We start from the raw sequence: 7533 nt of genomic DNA on the forward strand, positions 1-7533 counted from the left end.
TCCCCACCAATGATGGTCATATGTGAGTTCCCCCCTCACCAATGATGGTCATGTGTGAGTTCCCTCCTCACCAATGATGGTCGTGTGTGAGTTCCCTCCTCACCAATGATGGTTATGTGTGAGTTCCCTCCTCACCAATAGGGATGAGCCGAACACCCCCCTGTTCGGTTCGCACCAGAACATGCGAACAGGAAAAAAATTCGTTCGAACACGCGAACACCGTTAAAGTCTATGGGACACGAACATGAATAATCAAAAGTGCTAATTTTAAAGGCTAATATGCAAGTTATTGTCAATAAAAGTGTTTGGGGACCTGGGTCCTGCCCCAGGGGACATGGATCAATGCAAAAAAAAGTTTTAAAAACGGCCGTTTTTTCAGGAGCAGTGATTTTAAAAATGCTTAAAGTCAAACAATAAAAGTGTAATATCCCTTTAAATTTCATACCTGGGGGGTGTCTATAGTATGCCTGTAAAGGGGCGCATGTTTCCCGTGTTTAGAACAGTCTGACAGCAAAATGACATTTTGAAGGAAAAAACTCATTTAAAACTACCGCGGCTATTGCATTGCCGACAATACACATAGAAGTTCATTGATAAAAACGGCATGGGAATTCCCCACAGGGCAACCCCGAACCAAAATTAAAAAAAAAAAATGATGTGGGGGTCCCCCTAAATTCCATACAAGGCCCTTCAGGTCTGGTATGGATATTAAGGGGAACCCCAGCCAAAATTTAAAAAAAAAATTGACGTGGGGTTCCCCCTAAATTCCATACCAGACCCTTCAGGTCTGGTATGGATTTTAAGGGGAACCCCGCGCCAAAAAAAAAAAAAAAAAAACGGCGTGGGGTCCCCCTAAAAATCCATACCAGACCCTTATCCGAGCACGCAACCTGGCAGGCCGCAGGAAAAGAGGGGGGGACGAGAGTGCGGCCCCCCCCCTCCTGAACCGTACCAGGCCACATGCCCTCAACATTGGGAGGGTGCTTTGGGGTAGCCCCCCAAAGCACCTTGTCCCCATGTTGATGAAGACAAGGGCCTCATCCTCACAACCGTGGCCGGTGGTTGTGGGGGTCTGCGGGCGGGGGGCTTATCGGAATCTGGAAGCCCCCTTTACCAAGGGGACCCCCAGATCCCGGCCCCCCCCCTGTGTGAAATGGTAAGGGGTTACTTACCCCTACCATTTCACTAAAAAACTGTCAAAAATGTTAAAAATGACAAGAGACAGTTTTTGACAATTCCTTTATTTAAATGCTTCTTCTTTCTTCCTTCATCTTCTTCTTCTTCTGGTTCTTCTGGCTCTTCTGGTTCTTCCTCCGGCGTTCTCGTCCAGCATCTCCTCCGCGGCGTCTTCTATCTTCTTCTCCTCGGGCCGCTCCGCACCCATGGCATGAGGGGGGAGGCTCCCGCTCTTCTCTTCATCTTCTTCTTCATCTTCATCTTCTTCTTCATCTTCTTCTTCTTCTTCTTCTTCTCTTCTTCATCTCTTCTTCCTTCTTCATTTCTTCTGCGGGCCGCTCCGCATCCATGCATGGAGGGAGGCTCCCGCTGTGTGACGGCGTCTCTTCGTCTGACGGTTCTTAAATAACGGGGGGCGGGGCCACCCGGTGACCCCGCCCCCTCTGACGCACGGGACATGACGGGACTTCCCTGTGGCATTCCCCGTGACGTCACAGGGAAGTCCCGTCAATTCACCGTGCGTCAGAGGGGGGGCGGGGTCACCGGATGGCCCCGCCCCCCGTTATTTAAGAACCGTCAGACGAAGAGACGCCGTCACACAGCGGGAGCCTCCCTCCATGCATGGATGCGGAGCGGCCCGCAGAAGAAATGAAGAAGGAAGAAGAGATGAAGAAGAGAAGAAGAAGAAGAAGAAGAAGATGAAGAAGAAGATGAAGAAGAAGATGAAGATGAAGAAGAAGATGAAGAGAAGAGCGGGAGCCTCCCCCCTCATGCCATGGGTGCGGAGCGGCCCGAGGAGAAGAAGATAGAAGACGCCGCGGAGGAGATGCTGGACGAGAACGCCGGAGGAAGAACCAGAAGAGCCAGAAGAACCAGAAGAAGAAGAAGATGAAGGAAGAAAGAAGAAGCATTTAAATAAAGGAATTGTCAAAAACTGTCTCTTGTCATTTTTAACATTTTTGACAGTTTTTTAGTGAAATGGTAGGGGTAAGTAACCCCTTACCATTTCACACAGGGGGGGGGCCGGGATCTGGGGGTCCCCTTGGTAAAGGGGGCTTCCAGATTCCGATAAGCCCCCCGCCCGCAGACCCCCACAACCACCGGCCACGGTTGTGGGGATGAGGCCCTTGTCTTCATCAACATGGGGACAAGGTGCTTTGGGGGGCTACCCCAAAGCACCCTCCCAATGTTGAGGGCATGTGGCCTGGTACGGTTCAGGAGGGGGGGGGGGCCGCACTCTCGTCCCCCCCTCTTTTCCTGCGGCCTGCCAGGTTGCGTGCTCGGATAAGGGTCTGGTATGGATTTTTAGGGGGACCCCACGCCGTTTTTTTTTTTTTTTTTTGGCGCGGGGTTCCCCTTAAAATCCATACCAGACCTGAAGGGTCTGGTATGGAATTTAGGGGGAACCCCACGTCAATTTGTTTTTTAAATTTTGGCTGGGGTTCCCCTTAATATCCATACCAGACCCGAAGGGCCTTGTATGGAATTTAGGGGGACCCCCACATCATTTTTTTTTTTTAATTTTGGTTCGGGGTTGCCCTGTGGGGAATTCCCATGCCGTTTTTATCAATGAACTTCTATGTGTATTGTCGGCAATGCAATAGCCGCGGTAGTTTTAAATGAGTTTTTTCCTTCAAAATGTCATTTTGCTGTCAGACTGTTCTAAACACGGGAAACATGCGCCCCTTTACAGGCATACTATAGACACCCCCCAGGTACGAAATTTAAAGGGATATTACACTTTTATTGTTTGACTTTAAGCATTAATAAAATCACTGCTCCTGAAAAAACGTCCGTTTTTAAAACTTTTTTTTGCATTGATCCATGTCCCCTGGGGCAGGACCCAGGTCCCCAAACACTTTTTATGACAATAACTTGCATATAAGCCTTTAAAATTAGCACTTTTGATTTCTCCCATAGACTTTTAAAGGGTGTTCTGCGGCATTCGAATTTGCCGCGAACACCCCAAATTGTTCGCTGTTCGGCGAACTTGCGAACAGCCAATGTTCGAGTAGAACATGAGTTCGACTCGAACTCGAAGCTCATCCCTACTCACCAATGATGGTCATGTGTGAGTCCCCTCCTCACCAATGATGGTCATGTGTGAGTCCCCTCCTCACCAATGATGGTCATGTGTGAGTTCCCTCCCCACCAATGATGGTCATGTGCAAGTTCCCTCTTCACCAATGATGGTCGTGTGTGAGTCCCCTCCTCACCAATGATGGTCATGTGTGAGTTCCCTCCCCACCAATGATGGTCATGTGTGAGTCCCCTCCTCACCAATGATGGTCGTATGTGAGTTCCCTCCTCACTAATGATGGTCGTGTGTGAGTTCCCTCCTCACCAATGATGGTCATGTGTGAGTTCCCTCCCCACCAATGATGGTCATGTGTGAGTCCCCTCCTCACCAATGATGGTCGTATGTGAGTTCTCTCCCCACCAATGATGGTCGTATGTGAGTTCCCCCCTCACCAATGATGGTCATGTGTGAGTTCCCTCCTCACCAATGATGGTCGTGTGTGAGTTCCCTCCTCACCAATGATGGTTATGTGTGAGTTCCCTCCTCACCAATGATGGTCATGTGTGAGTCCCCTCCCCACCAATAATCACTACTTATGTGTTCCCTCTCTACCAATAATAACTGCCTACTACCAAACTCCTCCTCACAACTGAATCAACAGTAATGACCTGCAGGCTCTTGGAGAACCTGGGACCTCAGGCATGAAAGGGGGAAAGACTGGCTTTCTTGATGTCAATCTACTCCCTTCAAATCCTGAGAGCATGGATCCAGAACATAAACAGCACAGTGTAATAAATAACAATATGCAAAGAATGCAACTTTCCATTTCTATGTAAGATCCCTCCTAATGTGTGCTAATATTTTTAGACGTGTGCAGAACAAAAAAAAAAAAAGTTTTGTTCCATTTCGAATTTGTTAGTTACATAAATGTTTGATTAGTTAAATTAATTTAATCCATATAATTGAATGATGGTCGTGTGTGAGTCCCCTCCTCACCAATGATGGTCGTGTGTGAGTCCCCTCCTCACCAACGATGGTCATGTGTGAGTTCCCTCCTCACCAATGATGATCATGTGTGAGTCCCCTCCTCACCAACGATGGTCGTGTGTGAGTTCCATCCTCACCAATGATGGTCGTGTGTGAGTTCCCTCCTCACCAATGATGGTCGTGTGTGAGTTCCCTCCCCACCAATGATGGTCATGTGTGAGTCCCCTCCTCAAAAATGATGGTCATGTGTGAGTTCCCTCCTCACCAATGATGGTCATGTGTGAGTTCTCTCCCCACCAATGATGGTCTTGTGTGAGTTCCCTCCTCACCAATGATGGTCTTGTGTGAGTTCCCTCCTCACCAATGATGGTCTTGTGTGAGTCCCCTCCTCAGCAATGATGGTCATGTGTGAGTCCCCTCCTCACCAATGATGGTCATGTGTGAGTCCCCTCCTCAAAAATGATGGTCATGTGTGAGTTCCCTCCTCACCAATGATGGTCATGTGTGAGTTCCCTCCTCACCAATGATGGTCGTGTGTGAGTCCCCTCCTCACCAATGATGGTCATGTGTGAGTCCCTTCCCCACCAATAATCACTACTTATGTGTTCCCTCTCTACCAATGATAACTGCCTACTACACAAATCCCCATGCTGGCGCTCGTGCACACGCCCCCGCCGGACACGCGCATCGGGTCCCCCGCCATGCAGCGCCACGTGCATGCCCTCTGGCGGCTCTTAAAGGGTCGATGTACTCATACGGGATTTTGCACCCCCATGCCACTTTGCCAATGTATATCGGCGTGAGCCGGTCGGCAGAGTGGTTAAGGGTTGTCTAGCAGCCTTTTCAACAGGATTCACATCCATGCGTTTTCTTCCAAAGGATGCCAATAATATTAGATCCTGTGCCACTTCCCCTTACAGGTGGCTTTTGCTCGTGAATCAGTAGTTAAACTATGTACCCCTTATTATTAAAGGGGGCTTCCAGATTTTGATAAGCCTTGCACCCCCAGACCTCCACAACCCCCAGCCAGGGTTGTGGGGAAAAGGTCCTTGACCTCATCAACATGGGGACAAGGTTCTTTGCCGGGGAGGACCCCATGTTGAGTTAAGTTTACACAGTTCAAATTGCTGGCAAGTAAAACTTTATTGCTGGCTTCTCAAAAAAAGAAAAGCACACAGACCCCTCGAAAGATCCCCCACAATACATAATAGCTCCTAGGGGCCTGCTATGTATTTGGGGGGACCTTTGGGGTCTTTGTGCCATTTGTTTTTTCTTTTACAAAACCTTAACCTTTTCTTAAGAAGGACATGTGTGTTCCGGTGCATTTTTGGTGTATTTAGGTGCATTCCGGTGCATTTTTGGGCCAGTTCACACCACATGCAGCCATTGAGTTTTTTGTTTCTGCATCGAAAACGCATGGAAAACGGATTATATGATTTTCAATGGCATAGTTCACATCAGTGCTCGCAGTTCCAGTGTGTTTCCAGTTCCAGAAAAAAAAAGTAAAACATGCTGCATTTTTTTTTTTTTGCACTGGGCTGTACTGGGACGCACCAGAACCGCACCAAAAATGCACTGGAACACACACTTGTCCTTATTTGTTATGTTACTTTTCTTCCAGGCTGAATTAAAGAGTAACTCCACTTTTGTTGAGAAATTCCCACCTCTTTTGGGTGCTCTCTGTACATTGCGGGGATTCTAACAAACTTTGTTTCAGATCCCTACCTTTTGTTATTCTGAAGGAAGGAATAGCTGTTTGTTTCGCTGTGTCCATGTGTATGTGAATGGGAGTGACTTTATAATTATCAATCAGCTGCTGCACCTGCAGGGCTCTAATGATGAAAATCGCAGGGTCTGCATCCCTTTAGACATGATTTCCTTTGGGAAGCTAATAAAGGGTGTGGAGGATCTCAGTTATGAGGAAAGGTTGTGAGCTCTGAACTTATTCTCTCTGGAGAAGAGACGCTTGAGAGGGGATATGATTTCAATTTACAAATACCGGACTGGTGACCCCACAATAGGGAGAAAACTTTTTCGCGGAAGGGAGTTTAACAAGACTCGTGGCCACTCATTAAAATTAGAAGAAACGAGGTTTAACCTTAAACTACGTAGAGGGTTCTTTACTGTAAGAGCGGCAAGGATGTGGAATTCCCTTCCACAGGCGGTGGTCTCAGCGGCATCAATATTTTCAAACAAATATTAGATAAGCGCCTGAAAGACCGCAACATACAGGGATATACAATGTAATACTGACACATAATCACACATATAGGTTGGACTTGATGGACTTGTGTCTTTTTTCGACCTCACCTACTATGTACCTATGAGTATCTCACCAAAAAAATGACATTTTTGTTGCAGGAGATGCCCAAAATCTGACTTGTGTGTGTGTGTGTAGGGGGGGTATTCTGTATAACAACTGTGTACAAAAAGCCTCCTGGTTGTCATATTGCATTTTACAGGAAAATTATAGATGCTGCAGTTTGAGAAGGAAAGGTCTTTTTTTAACCACTTGCTGACCGCCCTATAGAACTTTTACTGCTACAGGGCATATATATATATATATATATATATATATATATATATATATATATATATATATATATATATATATATATATATATATATATATATATATACACGTGTGTGTGTGTGTGTGATTCTGCACTTCTACCTGCAGGGGGCGCATGCAGACAACGGCTGCACATTGAGAAGGAAAGGTCATTGTTAATAACATTCAATTACAATATGACTTGTGTCGCAATTGTAAATGCTTTATTCAGGTTTTTTTTTTTTGTTTTTTTTTGTTTTTTTTTTTATATACTTTTTTTTCTACAAAAGTGGAGTTAATCTTTAATATTTGCACAATGTGTGGGTTGGAAGAGACAAGCGTGGTGTGTACATTTCATCATTTCTGTACTCCCTGCTGTCCAACAAATAACACATTAGTTACAAATAGACTTGGCACAAGCGCTTTCACTTTGAATATTCTGTGTTTAAAATGTAACAAATGTTACAATATAAAACTATAATGTAACAATATAACACATTGAACCAAAAAAAAAAGTCTATATGTGTATGGCAGACCTTCTCCGTACCAAGCTGACCAGCCTCCTGCAGAGACAGGGGCTCCATGCCTGCCCCAGGGTCAGAGACAAATCCTATATACTTGCATTGACTAATATTCTGGGACTAATTTTCTGGGTGCCTTGAAGTTCATCGTCCCCTTGTGTTGTCTTATACAAGCTTCTCTTCCAGGTTCGATATATACAGTATATTACTAAACAAAGGTTTGCTCAGTAATGAATGCTTTAAATGAAGAATGCTTTCAGGAATTGAAGTATTAAGAA

This window comes from Aquarana catesbeiana, linkage group LG13 (genome assembly GCF_042186555.1).
Source record: "Aquarana catesbeiana isolate 2022-GZ linkage group LG13, ASM4218655v1, whole genome shotgun sequence".
Classification (NCBI taxonomy): Eukaryota; Metazoa; Chordata; class Amphibia; order Anura; family Ranidae; genus Aquarana; species Aquarana catesbeiana.